The 20,259-nt window shown below is 30.6% G+C and overlaps 1 protein-coding gene across 2 annotated transcripts in view; it reads right to left on the bottom strand.

Moving 5' to 3' along the window:
• The window catches only part of LOC122500817 (putative transcription factor SOX-15), a 45,749-nt gene extending 43,442 nt beyond the window's left edge, over positions 1–2,307 (bottom strand). For both annotated transcript variants that reach the window (XM_043609928.1, XM_043609929.1), the window contains exon 1: positions 2,014–2,307. The gene's annotated coding sequence lies outside the window, so the exon portion shown is untranslated. The remainder of the gene's footprint in view (positions 1–2,013) is intronic.
• Between the last annotated feature and the right edge of the window lie 17,952 nt (positions 2,308–20,259).

Genomic DNA, 20,259 nt, shown 5'->3' with positions numbered 1-20,259 from the left:
ATATAAATATATAAAGTCTGATTGGTAAGTCAAATGACTTGGAGCCAACCAGACTTTTTATTTGGTTCAAATAAAAATATTATTTTTTTTCTAATAAATATTAGAATCAATTACTATTAAAAATTATTGATCATCAAGTATTCACTACATCACAGTTTTCCTGAAAGTATCAAATTGATACCAAAGTGGATCAAATTGATGCTAAAAGTTTGGATCAATTTTTTATTTGATCTACATTTTTTATGTCAATCCATACATTTTATGTCTTATCCATACATAAAGAATAACTAGTAAAATTAAAAAAATTCTTCTACTATACTAGAATATGTTGAAAATGGGAGAATTACTATAAAAATTAAAAAAAAGTCTTTTGATATGCTAGAATATGATGAAAAAGGGAGAAATGTGATAAATATATCTTTAAATTATTATTATTATTAGAGTTAAATAATTTAAAATTTAAAAATTATAATTAAAAAAGATGATGACTTTTATCGGATGAGATTAGATGATATTTTAAAAATTATACGCGGACAAAATAGTAATCCGATTTACTGATGTCATAATAAAGCGAAGAATTAATCATAAAAAATCAGACGATATTTAAATTATTACGAATTCTTTTGTAACGGATTAAATTGAAAAGTCATATTGCGGACACAGACACACAAGCAGACGAATATAAACTATTGATAAATTACGATTTTTTTTCTCTTTAAATTTCTTTGAAAAGTTAGAATTAAATGCTACAAAAACCATTTATACATGCAATTTTTGTTGTTAGTTTAAATATGACGACAAATTTTTAAAAATGTATATTTTTTAGTAAAAGAAAATATTTCCCCCTCGAAATTCATTAATTTTGGTTTCTAGTCGATTTTTATATAAATTTTTAATTCTAAGTTTAGGTATATCAGTTTAGACCAGAAACATCTTATATTAAGATTTTAGACCAGAAACATCTTAATATATGATGTTCTAAATAATTTTGTAGTCACTTTTAAGATACTTCTTTTTGCAGTTTTTATCCATGTTCTAGAAACGTGCGAGTAAAATTGTCAAAATCAGTTTTAGATAAAAAAAGGTCTTTAGGATTTCAACCTTCAACCAAAATTAATTAATTAATTTTTAATCCTTCATACTGGTACTAGCATTTTTATAATTGTACTTTAGCTCCTATACTTAAATTAACTTACATATCTACTAACTCCCTTAAGTAATTTTTACCAAAGAATCTAAGTTTGTCTCTTGATTTTATGATCTTAAAACCTAACCACAATTTACGATCATCCTTAGGGTCCTTCTAGGAATATCATTTCTGCAAAAATTCTAATGTTTCTTCCTTTAGAGATTCAATGTCCATTTTATCCAACACTTCCTACTGAAAATTACAACTTTGGTAAGGATTCGAAGACTGTCTTTTATCTGAAAGTCTTCAACATCTTACCAAACATAATTCCTAGGTGACACTCCAACTAACCCCTAAAATTAGTATTTTGGAAGACATATTAAGAAGGTCTGGAGACCATTAAGATAACAACTTTAAGAAACCTTCAGGACTCTAGTATTCCATAAAAAGACAAAACATTTTTAGGGTAGCAAAAGTGTATTAAGTTACAACAATATTTCGGTAGGGATTGTAAGGTTTTTGCTAACTAGGTATTTAATGATGATGATTAATGATGATCCAATGGTAAAACTAGAACTTTAGTACATAAACCCTAGATATTTTGGGTTGGGGTTTATGATGCCGCAGCATGAATCTCAATTTAAGGAGACAAGTGAAGAAAGAACAATTTCAAAACAAGTGATATTTTGGGTGGGGTTTATGTTTCCTCGCAGGAATCTCAATTTAAGGAGTCAAGTGAAGAAGACAAGTTCAAAACAAGTGAAGAAAGGACAGTTTCAAAACAAGTGAAGAAAGAACATTTTCCCCAGAAGCAGTTTCAAAAAGACCCTACCAAAATTAAAGAATTTTTCAAGGGTGACAAATCTGAATAAAGTAGATCGTACCGTTCATGGACAGCCACAGGAGTCATCTCGCACGACCGTCACCACAGTCAGTCACGAATCCAGAGGTGGCAAGTTCCGTCAAGCCAGGTCACTCAACACCAACATCACCAGGAGTTCGTGTCCGTTGTCGTTTTTTCGTTTCAATCACAAAAGCACCACGCAAACAATCACAATGTGTACGTCCAACACTAGTGGGCGGGCAGGCTATTACAATCAGACTATCAAATTTCCCCTCACTCTCACTTGTTATCAATATATTCACTACAGGGTCTTTTCAGCGAACACAAAATTGAGTCACGTGCGCGAAAATTTTGGCGCGAGCGCGTGCGCCCAGAGGAATGGGAAAGAGAGAATGGGAGTTGGTTTATAACGAAGGAGCTCGAGAATGGATATCTTGCGTGCTGCCTGGCCTGCGTGTTTCGTGGTGCACGACTCGGGCGGACTGAGTGCCTTGAGGTGAACAGAGGTGACTTGCGACTCGCGAACGGCGAACCACGCCGCGCGGTGGTGGAACCGAGCGCGGGCGGGAGAAGGCGCCCCGTGTGCTTGTATGGAACTGAAAAACACACACGTGCACCGCACACAAAAAACGATAGGCAGAATCGACTAAATCTGCTCTCGCGGTCGCTCAAATAAATTGCCGACCCGATTCGTTAAACGGAGCATTGTCGTCGATTCTCCCGTCCAACAGTTTTACTCAAGGACACTCTTGGCCTCCGCTAGCTCTCTGTGTGCAACCATTTGAAAAATCTGCTTTTATGCTAAAAAAGAAGCATCTCGATGACCTCCACCAAAATGTTTATAATGCTTTCTTTGGATGTACTTCGAAATTCATAATTAATGATTTTGTTATTGACATCCTGAGATCTTTGAATCCTTAGAAAAACTGTGATGTAGCCTATCAGATAGATCAGTCAGGTTGGGTCAACATGTTTAAAATTTTGAATCAAAGAAACCTTCCGCTTATAGCAGAATAAGAACTATTTGGATCACTATCCAAATTGTAAGTGGAAAAAATAATCCTTAAAATTCGGTTTGGCCAAAATGGTATTGTGACCAACATGTAATGTCCACGGCTCGCTAGTTGTGAATATGAAGCTGTGGCATGGTGATTCACATACCTACCCAGTTCGTAAACCAATCCACAGAATATTCTGCCTTTCTCTTCGTCGTGCGCTAATCAATCCGCATCCTACGCTCGTAATTATGTAACGGGGTTCTGACGAGAATTCAGAGGGCAACTTTGTCAACTTCAACCGCAAAACTAGATAATTGAAATTAACAATTATCACCAATTGTTAATGTGTCTATTATCTGTATCTTTATAAATATTTCCAAACTCAATTTCACATCTTTTTGAGATTTTCTTTTTTCGGAATTGATGATTCTCTTCACTCTTTGAGATAAATTTAACGCTCCTCTTTTTTTTCACGAGGTTCTATGACGCCGAATGGAAAATCAAAGACAGCAGATAAGAACTTCTCTTTCGCTGGTTACACCATTCGGAAAGCAATTTACGCGAGACAAGAGCGATTCATTTATACCCAAAGGAATTCCATTTGAGCCCAGAGTTCGACTTCGTGAATTCCTTTCAACAGCAACTGATTCCTGTCGAGTGCTGAAGATTTCTCCTCAATATTATGGTGAGCAAGAAAACTGCTACTGGTCTCGGAGAATTTAATAATTACTGCGTCGAAAGGTCAACAGTCAATCTGTAAGTTAGAAGTGAAAATAATTAACATCAAATGTTGCAGCGTGTACAGTAATTTCTCCTTAAATTGTTGTTGTATAAATGCACACACTTTGCAACAAAAACAAACAACTTTATCCTAGTGTTCCTTTTTTCCATTGAACGGAGGTTCGAAAACGATCAGAAAAAGAATTTTTAACTATGAATCTTAAAAATATTTGATTAGAAGCTAATTTTGATGATTTTGATAGTGTGGATAAAATAGAAAAAATGTAACACCGAGATGTTGAGAATTACTTTCACTAAATTACTAATACTAAGTTTAGTTAGATTGACCAATAGAATCCCAATGAGAGTCGGCAGAGATTAAAAAAGAGATAATTTTCCTGTCTCCATTGGCGCATTTAGAAGCAGTTTTACACTGACAAGAATGTAGTAACTTTTACATTTTAATCCAACAAGACTTCATTTCCGAAGAGGGTAAATGTTTTTTGCATATGCAGGAGGAGGGCTTTGATTTAATCAAGTCATTACGCATTTGCGGGTTCAAAAAACTTGTGATTCCCAAGGAATCCACAGACCTAGGTCACTACATTTTCAACCCTTTACGTATTTCTCAACGCTTAATTATTACCTTTTATAATTATATGTTTTATATCTGCTACATTTATGCACCGCACCTGCTTCGCTTTAACGCTTCGTTAACGTTGAGCGCACCGTTTCACGGAACTTCTCAAGAACCAAGAGTAGCTGCTGATATACATGCGTGATGATATTAAAAATTAAATGGCTAATTTACGACATAGAAATTCAGTTAATATCTAAGGCATATTTTATTCACTTTGGGAATATAATGGAGATGTTTCAGTTCCCCTCCTCCCCTAGGTCAATGTAAATAAAATAACTGTATTTCTTATATGTGCACCTGACTCTGAAATTTATCCCATGACGTATCAAATTTCAACCATCCGAATAAGACAGAAAAAATACAACATTTTCAAATTCAAACTAAATTACTATTTTAATAAACTTTTCCAAAAGAATTTAATTATTTAAAAAAAGTTTTTATAAAATTTAAATTCAATTGAATTCAATTCAATTAGTTTCTAAAATAATAAAAATTTCACAGGAATTCAATTATTTACAAATATTTATGAATTTCTTCGTAATAATTCAATTGCTTTCATAAATAATTGAATTAATATAACATTTTTTACAGGGATTCAATTATTTTCATAAATAATAAAACTCATTGCAGAATTTCAATTATTTTTAATACAATTTTAATCTGATTTCACGAAAAATGTAATTATTTTTAAAAATTGTATTATAGTTCGTCGAAAGAATTCAATTATTTATAAATTTGTTGATAAAATTCTTTATGAGAATTCACCCATGCAGAAATTGAGATTGGAATTTTATGGGGTCCTAGCCAGAATTCCCTATCTGTAGTGGGGAACTGATTAGAGAAAATCGTTAGAACCCAACTACTTTCATAACGGTCGGCAGATGGGGTATAGACTAGAATATCTAGTCGGGAACTAGTATTAAAACTAGCTGTGTGTTGATAGGGCCCCGACTAGAATTTTCTAGTTGACTTTTAAAAATTATTATTTTTCAACTTAACCTATTTATAATTAAATTCTTCATTCATATTAACATTATTAATGAATGTTGTACACGAAAAACCTGAAACTTGAGTTGAAAAATCTCGTGCCCATGGGGGATCGAACCTTGGACCTTGGGGACTCCAGTCGGATACACATACCTCCCGGCCGTGATAGCTTGGAAGCACCTCCGCTTAAATAACATCCCGTGCAGCAATTCACCATTTGCCCCTATCTCTAGTAGGGCTCTCGCTAGATTCTAACTAGAATCTCTAGTCTAGAAAAACTAGTCGGGTTCCAATCAAATTCTAGTTAAATAATTTTTACCAGCATTATTTTTTAAAAAATTTTGCATATTATTTAATTATTTCATTTTTTAACATATTTGAAACCCAATTTTTAATATTGTAGAACATTCTTACATAAAATTCCAATAAAACAATTTTATTAAATAAAAATCTTTTATTTAATAAGTAAATTAAAAGAATAAGACACAAATAAATATTAATTATGTGAGTATAATTAATTTTTATTACCTAAATATTGTAATATTATCCGTAAAAATAATTATTTAAAAATATATGTAAGTGCAATTATACTTTAAAATGTTTTTGACAATTCATAAAAATATTTATTTATAGAAAGACAATTTATGTATATTACTTGTACACTAGTTTGTCGCTAGTTGGAAATCAATAAGGTCCTAGTGAGTTTTTCTAGTCTGAATTATCTAATAATTTCAATTAATAATAATTCTTTATAATCTAATAATAATTTAAATTAAAAAATTATAAAGTTATTAAATTATTTAAATTATTAAAATAATAAATAATAATGTCAATTAATAATAATTCTTTATAATACAAAATTAGTAATAATAATTCTTTAACTAGAATTTGATTGGAAACCGATTAGTTTTTGTAGACTAGAGATTCTAGTCAGAATCTAGCGAGGTTCTAGACAGATTTTTCTAGAGTAGATTTTCTAGGATGGTTCTAATCAGAATCCAACATTTGGTAGGGACAAGTAGGGAAATTTCTACATGGGCAATTTAAAGAAACATTCAATTATTCAATAAATTAATTATAATTGAATTCTCGTAGAATTTTCTAATAAAAATTAAAATTTATAAATGAAATGTAGTTAATTTTAACAAATAATTAAATTTTAAAAAAGTTTCAAATTAAAATTTTTGAAAATTTAAATTTTACATACTTTTAACTGACAATTCTGAAGAATTAATTTTTTTGAAATTTAATGATCGATTTCTTCATGTTTCTTAGGAATATTCTTACACTGAAAAATAAATTTATTTGATTCAAATAACCGATTAATTGACTATTATCAATTAAATATTTACTTGAATCAAATAATATTTATTGGAGTGAATTAAATGGTATTTGAACCAATAATTTCAGTATTTGAAGCAAATACCATTTAATTGAGTCCAATAAATATTATTTGATTCAATTAAATATTTAATAATAGTCAAGTAATCGGTTATTTGAATCAAATTTTTTTTCATTGTATAAGTTATTGAAGTAGAAAAATTGCGCTAATGTATGCAAATTTTCTTACAAGTAGGGAGGGGGGGTTAAAATTTAAAAAAAAATTATGTAATTTATGGACGCGGCCCGATTAAAAAATGCCTTTGATATAAAATTATAAATCTAAAAGTGATAAATAGAAAATATTAAAGTTTGATGAGAGTAATAATTAGTAGAATTAAAGCGATTTTCAGTGACAGAATTTTAAAAAAAAGATATCATCAATGAAAGTACAATGTAATCTAATGACTACTGGATAAATTTCGGTCAATGATTTTCTAAACAATTCGAACTTGTCCCAAATAGCAGTTTGTAAAAAGTTGACATTATATTTTGAATCTGAGAATAATGATAGAGTATTTGAAGAAGTACAAATGGAAAAGAAGAAAAGAAGAAATATATGGAGGAAAATGAAAAGCAGTAAGCAGTAAGCAGTAATTTTCTTTTCGATGTGAGATAAGGCATTGTACGGTTTTATATATTGAATATATTATAGGCTTAGAAGAGGGGCGCGAAGCGACTTTGGTGGCAAGACATCGTCGAGAGTCAACTAAACAGCGAGCACAACATTATGGCCTTACTTTGATGTATCGCTACTTACAGACATAAGTACCTTGGTATTGTGTGTACGTGTATTCAGCTGTATTCAGTGGTATTCAGCTGTATTCAACGAAGGCAACGTATACATATAGGTGCAAAGCGGGTCGCCGGCACACGTAGATTAATGCAACAATAAACGGAAGGAGCACGACATTCAAAGAACCGTAAAGCAAACTGAGAAAAAGTCACGCTCGGTCGGCCTTCGCTCACCTGTGTGCAACAAACTGCAAAGGTTCATAGCCTGTCTATGTATCAGTGTATTCCCTTTCGAAAATCCCTTTTTCTCCATTCTTTCCATTCTTTCCATTATTTCCATTATTTCCAGTATTTTAGTATAAGACCAAAGTACTACTTTAGCGTACGTCACTTTTTATAGAGAATTGAGCCTCACTATATTATTGTCAGTGTTGCAAGCTGAGATTCTGGGATTTAGGAGCAAGTGCTTTATTTATATTTCCAAACTAAAACACTCCATTACTTCATTACCTAAATTATTTATTATAGCTAAAAATTATACTAACGATGATACCAAAAATTATACCAAAAATAATATTATAAATTACACCAAAAGTGATACTAAAAATGTTCTACAAATGTTGGGCTAGCACCAGTGAAAGTATTTAAAAATACGGACTTAAGGATCAAAAATGAAAAATTACGGACCATTTAGGGACAAAAATATAAACAGACCGAGTCAAATAAGAGAACATTTTACTTAAAATTATAAATTAAATTTTTCATAACTATAAAACATGAAGATATCGATAACTCCGAGTCTTCGACTCGGAGAGATCAGTTTCTTCATGTTTTATAATAATTAAAGATGACCGAGTGATAAAATCATTATCAATTAAATTATTATTTTCAAGAATTTTTAACTAAAATTCTTCTTTAAATTGATTATTTTAAATAATTCTCGCAAAAGTTCTTTGACAATTTTCAAATCCATTTGTTTACAATATTCAATTTTACGAAATTTTAATTATTCGTTAATTCTTCAATTAAATATATATTAGAAAATAAAAACTTCAAATAATTTCAAAACAAAATCCGCAATTAAACTTTTTCAAAAAAATCACTTCCACAGTATTGTTAGTTAAAAACATAAAAAATTCAAATTTTCAAAAATTTTAATTTGAAACCTTTTCAAAATTCAATTATTTCTAAAAATTAACGCTCTTAATTTTTAATATTCAATTATAATCTAAAATTTTAACTGAAATCCAATTTTAAATCAATTTTTATAAGAAAATTCTACTAGAATTTAATTATTTAAATAAAAAAAACAATTTACTGAATGTTTTTTAAAATTGAACTCTCGTAAAGAATTTTATCAATAAATTTTTAAATAATTGAATTCTTTCGACGAATTTTAATAAGTTTTTTAAGAATAATTACATTTTTCGAGAAATTCAATTAAAATTGTATTGAAAATAATTGTAATTTTGCAATGAGTTTTATTATTTATGAAAATAATTGGACTCCTGAGAAGAATTTTATTATTTATGAAAATTATTGAATCCCTGTAAAAATTTTAATACTTATGAAAATAATTGAATAATTGTGACGAAATTTACAAAAAATTTGTAAATAATTGAATTCCTGTGAAATTTTTATTATTTTATGAAAATAATTAAAGGTTTGCGTAGAATTTTATTAAATTTTTTTTAAATAATTCAATTCTTTTGGAAAATTTTATTAAAATTGATATTAAAAATAACAATTGAATTGAGGAAAATTTTTGAAAATAATTGAAATTTTGCCAAGAAATTAAAATTTTTGCTAATAATTGAATTTCGGAGAAGAATTTAATTATTTCTAAAGATAAGTGCAATTTTGACTAGAATTTAAAAAAGTTTTTGAACATAATGGAATTTTTGCGAAGAATTTGATTACTTTTGAAAATAATTGATTTTCTGCATTTGTAATTTCTCTAAAATTCTCCAAATTGCATCGTAGAATTTACGAACTATTCGTCTTTTCTCAATCAAATTACGGACTTTACAGACCTTTTTTTTAAAAAAAAACTGACTTTTACGGACTTGAAGCAAATTTACATTTACGTTTCAGGTCCTATTCGATTTTCTTATAAATTTTGATTTTTAAGTTCGTATTGAGTCTGAAGAAAACTAAATTTAGAAACTTATAGGACAATATTATAACCCAAAACTTATGTACTTCTTGCGGTGTCCTTTTCGAGAGAAATTTAAAAAAAAGTTTGTAGCAGGACATTAAAAATCGAGAAACTCTTCGTAAAGTAAATAATAACTTTGTGGATGATGAAGCTGCAATAATTAAATGGTTTCAGCAATTACGAAATAGGGAAAATTCACATATGCGAATATTATGCAATTAAATATTTTTATAAATAGTGACACGAAGTTTGTAATGTAATGAAGCAATAAGATAAAAAAAGTGAATGCGCAACCGTTTGATGTCCGTTGACGAGAATTAGCGATATACATCGAAATATCATTGTTCCATTTGATATTACACTGCAACCTTCTGTTTCGTAAATAAAGCAGACAAATAGTATTAAAATACTAGTAATACTAGTAAACCATTAGTAGTATTTTAATACTATTTGTCTGCTTTATTTGCGAAACAAGGTTTTGAACTAAGTGAACAGACTTTAAAATACAGACTTGTATAACCGAAAATTTCCGTTTTCTAAAATTAGAAGATTGAACAGAATTGGCAACTCCTTGGTCCGATCAATGGATTGGCACATTGAAAGTGAAATCAATCAGTTAAAAGAATATTACAGGATTAACCGATCAGATGTGAGATAAGATGTAGGTTACTTGCAGGGAGTTTAGATTTAAATTCACGTAGCCATCTGAAATTGGTCCATTGTCAAAGACTGGAAGTCGATCAGATTGTCTCGTCCAGATTGGCAGAATGTTGGCACAGGATTGACAAATAGACTAGAAGTTTCTCGAAGATAATTTGTTTATCATCCCTTCACTGGCACTATATGTTGACTCAAGACGATGATAATGATGATTAAGTATAGAAAAAAGCACAAACATGTAAATGTTGAATTTATGCATTTCAAAATTTTATTATTGACGATTCAATTAAAATTCTTATTTTTTAATTCAAACATTAAAAATGGCGGATCCAATATGGCGGACACTTTTTCAAAAACTTACTCGAATTTCCTTAATATTACGAATCCCTTCAAACAATTTTAAATTCTTTTAGATTCATAATGTTTAAAATACTGTATTTTCTATGAAATCTCCATTTATTTGAGTGGATGCTAGTAATTCTAATAATATAAATTATAAATGATATTTGAATAGTGTTTAAAAATTACAATCTGAATACTGAATACATAATGATCCTTTTAATCGATTCCTCCAACTTTGAATCATAAATACTCATTACCCGCAGAGCATTTGTAAAAAAAACGTCAACCTTTTTCTTGAGGCCAGTTTACATTCCAAAAATTCCCAAGTTCCACGCCTACTTTTTGCCACATTATCCAAGCTTGTACTCCCCCCTTCCATTGACTCTCGACATTTTTCTCGCTAATGGTAATCTCAACGACATTTTCTCGATCAAAGACGCATTCTGTCTTTAATTCTGCACTATTGTAACGAATGCGGCATAAAACAAATGGAGATTGCACAGAGGGGAGAATTGAAATGAAAAGGAACAAGAAAAGTTTGTAGTTGCTTTGCTGCGAAAAGGGGGGAGAGAGAGAATATTCACAATTATTTGGTCTTTGTTCAAGCAGAAAAGTAGTATTTTTACAAAAATCTTTTGAATTGAAAGAATTTTTTTAATTCTTTGAGTTAATTTTTTTGTTATTGAATAAATTTATGTGCAGTGTAAAAAAAAGTGCCAGATAGTTAACACTCATAGATGGCTCACATATTTCTTGTGGAGGTTCACCACCAGATATCGCGTAAAGGGTAAGTGGCCGAAAACTCTCTCACAAGCGCAAATGCGGATCAACCCCGTATATATACTAGCTCCGAATGCCGCATTCAAAATTGAACCAAATTTTCTATTTGCGGACTGAAAAGTAATTTCTCACCTTCTTCGCGTATTTCTAGTACCAAAAACTAGATGATTTTGATTTCCATGAGTTTTTCTCCTTCGGATTCCACTTTGTCCGCATGGTCAAGAAAAAGAGAGGTAAAGAAAAAGAATCCTAAGATTTAAAGGCAGTCATCTGCGGGTATGGATTGCATATTTAAAGAAGCAGCAAACGGAGTGTGTTTACAGGAGAGCCAGTATCGTCCGGCAGGTTCTCTAACAAATTAACAGGCGATCGGAGCCGCTCCTGCCTTCTGGCTCCACCTCCTCTGGTCCGCGGGCATTCAGGCCCTCGAGAGAGATCATTTTTGCCATGTATTTGCAAACTGAATAATAAATACGCGGATACGCGACGAGCCGCGTTCCGCCTTCACGCAGCTCGCGCTACGCGCGGATTGGTCGCGCAACTCGCGAGGGGACGGCTGTAACCGTTCGCTTGTATTTTCTCCATGTTCAACTCTTTTATGTGTAGGTACACGCGCACCCAACGAGTATCGTTGCTGCTGGACCTACTTTGTACACCATGCACTCTGTGATGACAGTACGATGCGATTCACCAACACTGCCAATGTTCGCGCATCACTGCCACTATCATCAACTAACTGCGAAAATTTTAACCACTGGGGCTTTCTATTCTTTCTCTTGCCACACACTATTTGCTGCACCACAAAATTTCCCAACTCTGATGATATTAAATTCTGCTGATGGCAAATATCCTAATCTCGTCCTAACTGATGCAAAAGCATCAGTTAGGACGAGATTCGAATTTAATTCCAATTGCGGATTTTCAAAATCAAACTATTCGGAGATTTCAATTCGAAACGATCGTTGTAACAATCATCTTATCAATGAATATAAAACCAAGTAATCGAGTTGTTCTTGTTTGTCATATCCTTGCAATTCGCTATTTTCGGCGATCCCCTTTCCTGTTAACGGTGCTCTTCCTCCCTTTTCCAACGATTTTATCACTCATTATAAAATGTAAATTCTACTAAATCGTTGCAATGAAAAATTCAGATTTAGGTACCTAAATCTGTTATATTTTATTAAAATTACCAATCAACGTATTTTACCAAAATACTACATTACACAATTGATGCACAATTAAATCAGACAAAGATAATAACCTTAGAAGTGGGGTTAATGTGGTATGTGTTAATAAATTGCAATTATTTCATGATCGAATGTTAAGTTGGAAATAATCATACGACTTTTTCCCGGACACAATTAATTCAAATTCGTCAAGCAGTAACTTGAATTATTATGAAAATCAATTAATGGGATTTGTTACGGATAAAAAACGGTAAATTCTTATGAAAGCAATTATTTTAAACACTGTACAGGTAATTATGTTTATAAATTGATTTAATAGTTTTGAGGGGTACTCCGCTAATTATTTGTTAGTTGCTAATTATTTATTTCACAATTAATTAACGGCAAATTATGTAATTGTTCATCTTTGAATTTCGTGAAGTTGTGCTGCTAACTTGATATACGTGTCAAACTTAATGATTTAGAGGATTATCTTAGGGGCCGTGCAAATAATTTTAGCTAAATATTGAACACTTTAAGTTTAATTTTATATGCAAACAGCAAAAATCTTAAAAACTGTTATGATTCGTACGGTAGCAGTAAAAAGAAAATCTTAATTTAGGATCAGTTTTAAATTCTGCATTGTCTGTTTCAATCTGAATCAAATTGACACCAAAAGTTTAGATCAATTTTTGATTTGATCCACATTATTGGTATCAATTTGCGTTGGTTTGATACTTTTAGGTAAACAGTTTTATGTCCTAAATGAAATTAATTTTTTTAATTTTCTATTGCATCAAAATATTTAATATATTCCACCAACATCTTAGACATTTCACGATATTCTAAACATCTACTTAAAAGTTATAATAAAATTTTCTATCCTGCAGGATGTTGTTCAGCAACATCCCAGCAACAATCTAGGTAGTAAACAGTCTATAAAAAATAATAAAATTGTTAAGAATTTAATTTAAACGTCTTTTTATGACAATTATGATCTTCTGCTAGTATTCGGCTGTGGTTACTACTACTTAAAATCGTTTAAAAGTTTTAATAAAATTTACTATCCTTCAGGATGTTCTTCAGCAATAGTCCAACAACAATCTAGGTTATCATCGGTCCATAAAAATAATGAAATAGAGAAGAATTTAATTTAAACTTCTTTTCATGATAATTATGATCTTCTGCTGGAGTTCGGCTGTGGTTACTATTATTTAAAAGCGCTTAAAAGTTATAATAAAATTTTCTATCCTTCAGGATGTTGTTCAGCAACAGTCCAACAACAATTTAGGTGGTTACCAGTCCATAAGAAATAATAGACGTTAACTATTGATATTATCATTTAAAATAATATTGTGAGGGACCTGTTTAGGGGACTGAAAGTTATACTCTATGCGAGACAAATTGTACGCGAGAGATGTACATCTCGCCATCTAGCAAGAAATTGTTGATTGATGAGTATCCACTAATGAATCAATCAAAGACCTCGTATTAGGTATGATTAATTAACTATGCTGGATTGATGATTGATGAATCAAAAGGATAATTAGTGAAGTGATTAGTGGATTAAATGACTAGTGAATTTATTAATTGGTGTCCTGATTGATTGATTTAGAGACAGGAATACTACTTCCAGAAGTAGCACTTGTTTCTAATACGAGCTAAAAACTGCGAGTGCAGAAATTTCCTTTCAGCACTCGTCCCCTATTTCATTTTACCCTCAAGCGTGGGTTACTTACCTAAGATTTCTTCTCTGAATTCCGAATCTTGACCTTCTTTCCCGATTTGTGCAGAAAACCTGCAGAAATTTTTGAGATGAGGCGATCCAGAGTAAAAAACTGAAGATTGGGTATTGTTGAAAATATGAAAAATGTAATGTACGACAGCATGGGATGACTGTTTGGTCAGAGAAGTAGTAACGTCCACCACTGGTCAGCCATTCCTTTGCGTCGCTCAAGCCACACGTGATACTTCTCAGAGCCCCGAGGAGAAAAAGTATCTCGATGAAGATGAAATGAAACAAGAACAACGGAGAGAGGAATGACGTGCAGACTTCATTAGCTTCGATCGCAATCGATCAACAAATCGATATTTCTCAACGCTAATGACGATCGCTTTGGTGTCTTCCCGCTTATCGTGCGGAATTCGTACAAGAACGAGTGACTTGGCACATGACTTGACACGGCGATACCTCCTGGAAGGCGAAACCTCGGCCATACGGTGATTCTACCGGATGACCCCATTGAAGAAAACTGCCAAATGTTACCCCACCGTCAAATGGGGTCATTTGTCAGTTTTCGGTGGAGTAATTTATTGATAAAGATTTTCCTGTTGCGTTGGTTTCTAGAGGTAAAAATGTGCGAAATAGTGAATCGCTGAATATACGCGAAGGTGCGTGTCGTTTTCTCGCAGTAGCTGAGGTCGCGAGGAGTTCGAGGTGAGCTTAGGAACGAAGCAGTACCCAGGCCGGTGTAAGTCAGCACTCAGGATATTTCGTCATTTCCTGCTTCTCACGCGATACAATCTAAATTAACTATGTTCGCTTGGCTAGGCCGCCGCCTCCACCTCCGCCTTCCCGGCTCCCCTGACCCATGGGCTCCCTCGCATCTCTTAAGAAAATTTCTTATTTCCTAGGGGGAGGGCTGCACCGGCAAACTCTCTTGCTGCTGCCTGCCATACTTTTTAAACAGGCGACCGAGGAAGGGGGGCTTTCACAATGCTCCCGTTTTGCACCGCGAAGGCCGTAAATAATTCGCCTAGGAAAATCCGACTGTTTTAATGTCCATGTGACCGGAAGCGGTGCGTTGGAGAAAAAGGGCTTCGTGGAAAGCGCCGCTATCACTAACCAAAGTTTCCGTTATGTAAAGCAACCTTACCATACCATCTCAGAACGTTTCCCAACATTCCCGCAATATTCAAATATTCAGATCTTGTCAACAGTTTGGGTGTCGAAAGTTGTTCTATTCGCAATTTGCTCATTTTCATTCAACTTCCAGAAAAACTTTTCGGTGGTTTCCTTTCGTTGTAATCATAAATAACTACTTGGATTTTTTCTAGGCCTCCAAGCCTCCATAGCATCTAAACTTGCAGCAACATTGACAACAAAAATCGTATGGTACGCGCTATAGCTACCAACATGCTGAATCTAATACCGTTCGGATTTTTTGTTTCACACCATCCATGACTTCTTTTAACGCGACTAAAGTGTCTAAACCCCTTAAAATAACAACAGTATTGCTAAAAATTAAAAAACAATAGGTACGAATGCTAAAAATGCAAAAACGAGTATGCCATCCAGTAAGGGGAAACACTGAAGAAACTAAAGAAGAAGAAGAAAGAGAAGAAACTAAAGAGAAAGATGAACCCATGAAAACATTAAAACACTGGAATAACATTAGTCATAGCGAAATAGTAAAGCGAGATAATGATCAAAAAGTAAAAAAGAAGGTGTTATTTATAATCTTTCTTCACTGCAAACGCAAAGTCAACCAATTGTCCATTTCCTATGAAGTAGGCAGCACTCACAATTAGCATAAATCCAGTAAGTTTTTTTCTCGTCGAGTGTGCATCGCGCGCTCGAAACAAGGAGATCGGAACGATCGACGTAACTACATCGTCTTGTCAGTTACAAATCAAGATTTCTCGACCGTGTCAAGGCTTCGTGGATAGAATCATTTCGCAGAGACACTGCCGAGTCCTTCATGGATTCATATTAAGCTCCACACCCTTTGGAGACACACTCGTACACACACACACAAACCGGAAGTGACGTTGTTTACGCACCATCGGAGCCTTCAGCGTAATGAACCCTGATCTCTTCAAGGGCCGCACGTTACCTTTAAAAACAAACATCAGCAATTACAATTACTTTTTTGGAATAATTGCTCATTTCCCCTTCAATTTAGTGTTTTCTCGAAAACTATGATAAAATTGATGCTAAATTGAATCACTACTGTACGAAAAATTTTAATTTTCAAAACTGTGATGAAATTCATACCAAATTGAAAGAAAATGATACCAGATTGAACCAAAATGATACCAAAACTTTGAATCGAATTATGATTACTTTTTGGAATCCGTATAACCACGTCAAAAATTTCCATAAAACTTCTCTATAAAATTTCCATTGAGTTTCCATGGAAATTCTGCAAGTTTTTTATTATTAAAAATATTTTAACGTTTCTAGGATTGACACAGGTCAGGAAAAGTCAGAGATTTTTATTTATGTACTGAAAATAATTGAATTTAAATGAAGTTACAAATAATTGCTGAAATTCAATTATCTTCAAAAATAATAAAATTCTTCTGCAAAATTTAATTTATTTTTAAAAATTTTAATCGAATTGCTTGAAAAATGTAATTATTCTTGAAAATTTTATTATAATTCGTCGAAAAAACTCAATTATTGAAAAATTAGTTGATAAAATTCTCTCTGAAGATTCAATTTTGAAAAATATTTATTTATTCAATAAATTATTTATTTTTGTATTCAAATAATTGAATTCTTGTAGAATTTTCTAATAAAAATTGATTTAAAAATAAATTTCAGTTAAAATTCCACATAATAATTGAATATTAAAAGCATTATAGAATGAATTTTCAAAAATAATTTAATTTTAATAATATTTTTAGAAATAATTACATTTTTGGAAGAATTTTATTATTTAGGAGAATAATTGAATTCTTGGGAAGAATTTTTATTACTTTTTTTAAAAATATTTGAAATTCTGTGTAGAATTTTATTATTTATGAAAATAGTTGAATTCTTGCGACGAATTTTTATTACATTTTTTTTTAAATTATTGAATTCATATAAAAAAAATTGATTGCTTGTAAAAATAATTGAACATTTAGTTGAAGAATTTCGAGGAATAATCGAAATTTTGTAAAACTGAATTGTAAACAAATAAATTTGAAAATTCTCAAAAGAACCTTATCAAAAATTATTAAAAATAATTTATTTAAAGAAGAATTTGAGCAATTCCACGGGAAGTGATCTGAAGAATTTTCGATGATTTTAGCAATATTAATAATACTTACTAAATTTGTTCCCTCATATACATGGAATAAAAATGTATAAAAGTTTTTTCAAAATTTTCAAAATTTTTTGAGTTACCGCTTACTCAAAATTTTGGTCGGTTTTTCAAAAAAGGCACATAACTTTTTTCTTTGTTAACCGATTAAGATAATTTTTTTTGGAAAATACTCATAATAAGAAGCACTTTAAAGAAAAAAATAAAAAGAAAAAAAAAAATTTTTTTTGCCCGAAAAAATTTAAAAAAAATTTTTTGAATCAAAATTTTGAAAAAAATACCTCTTTGATTTGAAAATTTTTTTTTTGTAGTTATTGTCTATAAAGTCAAGAATACTTCCTATAAATTTAATTATGGGACAACAATAACTTTACGAGAAAAAAAATAAAATGTCCAGCGCGGCATGCCGGGACTCGTGCATGTATTCGCTTATGGCGGTGCAAGTTTCGTTCCAAATCACTCTACAAGTCACAATTTTTTGCCAAAACGATTTTTCTTTTTTTCTAAATCTTCGTAATTAAGTTTTTTATCGATCTCTCGAGCCCGGTTTTAAAATTTTGGTTTTTAAACATTTTTTTAATAACAATAAGTTTTAAAAAAATCATAAAATCGTAAAATATATTTTTTTCAGCTTCAATCATTCAGAAAATTAATCAAAAAACCTATTAAAAGAATGTTTGAGTTTTTCTGATGTATAACAAAAGTATACCAATTTATTAAATTTTTTAAACAATTAATTGTTATTTTTTTCCTAAACTGTACTTAGAGTTAGAAACTTCTAGTTTTTTTTAATTGTGCATTTTTTGTAACTAAAACATTCAAGAATAAAAGAAAAACTAAAAATTAATTATTTAAACATTGTTTAAACAATTTATTTTTTGTAAAGTTTTCAATTTACTGAACTTAAAACTAGAAACTTATTATTTAATTTATAGTTTTTTATTTTTTAATGAATTGTACTTTGAAAAAACTAGAAACTTTAGCCCTAAGTGCAATTTATGAAAAAATGGCAACAATTCATTGGCTAAACAGTTTTATAATAAATAATTTTTTATTTCTTATCATCAGTAGATGTTTTACTCATGAAAAATTGTAACAATTGAGAAAAAACTAGAATTTTCAAACCCTAAGTATATTTTATGAAAAAGTAACAACAATTAAGTGTTCAAACAATGTAATAAATAAATAATTTGGTTTTTTTCAAATGTAGATGTTTTACTCCTGAAAAATTGAACAATTGAGAAAAAACTAGAAATTTCTAACCTTAAGTACAGTTTAGGAAAGAAATAACAATTAATTGTTTAAACAATTTAATAAATTGGTATACTTTTGTTATACATCAGAAACATTTAAACATTCTTTTAATAGGTTTTTTGATTAATTTTCTGAATGATTGAAGCTGAAAAAAATATATTTTACGATTTTATGATTTTTTTAAAATTTATTGTTATTAAAAAAATGTTTAAAAACAAAACTTTAAAACCGGGCTCGAGAGATCGATAAAAAACTTAATTACGAAGATTTAGAAAAAAAGAAAAATCGTTTTGGCAACAAATTGTGACTTGTAGAGTGATTTGGAACGATACTTGCGCCGCCATAAGCGAATACATGCACGAGTCCCGGCATGCCGCGCTGGACATTTTATTTTTTTTCTCGTAAAGTTACTGTTGTCCCATAATTAAATTTATAGTAAGTATTCTTGACTTTATAGACAATAACTACAAAAAAAAAATTTTCAAATCAAAGAGGTATTTTTTTCAAAATTTTGATTCAAAAAATTTTTTTAAAATTTTTTCGGGCAAAAAAAAATTTTTTTTTTCTTTTTATTTTTTTCTTTAAAGTGCTTCTTATTATGAGTATTTTCCAAAAAAAATTATCTTAATCGGTTAACAAAGAAAAAAGTTATGTGCTTTTTTTGAAAAACCGACCAAAATTTTGAGTAAGCGGTAACTCAAAAAATTTTGAAAATTTTGAAAAAACTTTTATACATTTTTATTCCATGTATATAAGGGAACAAATTCGGTAAGTATTATTAATATTGCTAAAATCATCGAAAATTTTTCAGATCACTTCCCGTGGAATTGCTCATTTGAGTTAAAAATTCTAGAAAAAAATAATTGAATTGAAATTATAAAAGTAATTTTAAAGAAATTAACAAATAGTCTTATATATTATAATGTAAAATAATGATGTTATCACTCGGCCACCTTTTATTGTTATAAGTTATTACATTTGATAAAGATTTGATTTTGAAATTTTTTGAAAATCTTAATTCCCATGGAATAGTAATGATTAAATATTTATTTAAAAAAGAATTTATTGATGTTTTCGAATAATTTTAGGTATACAATTTAAAAAATTCGTAATTAAATGTAATAGAACCGTTTTTTGAGTATCTAATCATTTTTAGAGTGAATCACAATATTCTTTAGGGTCAGCGAAAAAGTCAAAATTTTGTCTGAAAGTCGGAAATTTTGTAAATTTTTTTAAAATATTATTTTAACATTTTTATTATGATTAGAGTCTAATAATAAGCTTTGTTGCAATTTTTTTGCAAAATGCGTGTTTCATTCAAGTTTTGCAAATAAATTGCAACAACGCTTATTATTAGACTCTAATCATAAATAGAAATATTGTAAAATAACATTAAAATATAAAACTTGCAGAATTTCCAGGGGGTACTTCCA

The sequence above is a fragment of the Leptopilina heterotoma genome, unplaced genomic scaffold (assembly GCF_015476425.1).
Source record: "Leptopilina heterotoma isolate Lh14 unplaced genomic scaffold, ASM1547642v1 Lhet_191, whole genome shotgun sequence".
NCBI classification, from domain to species: domain Eukaryota; kingdom Metazoa; phylum Arthropoda; class Insecta; order Hymenoptera; family Figitidae; genus Leptopilina; species Leptopilina heterotoma.
Note: the sequence above shows the minus strand (reverse complement) of the source record. Positions and strands in the feature narration are given on the sequence as shown.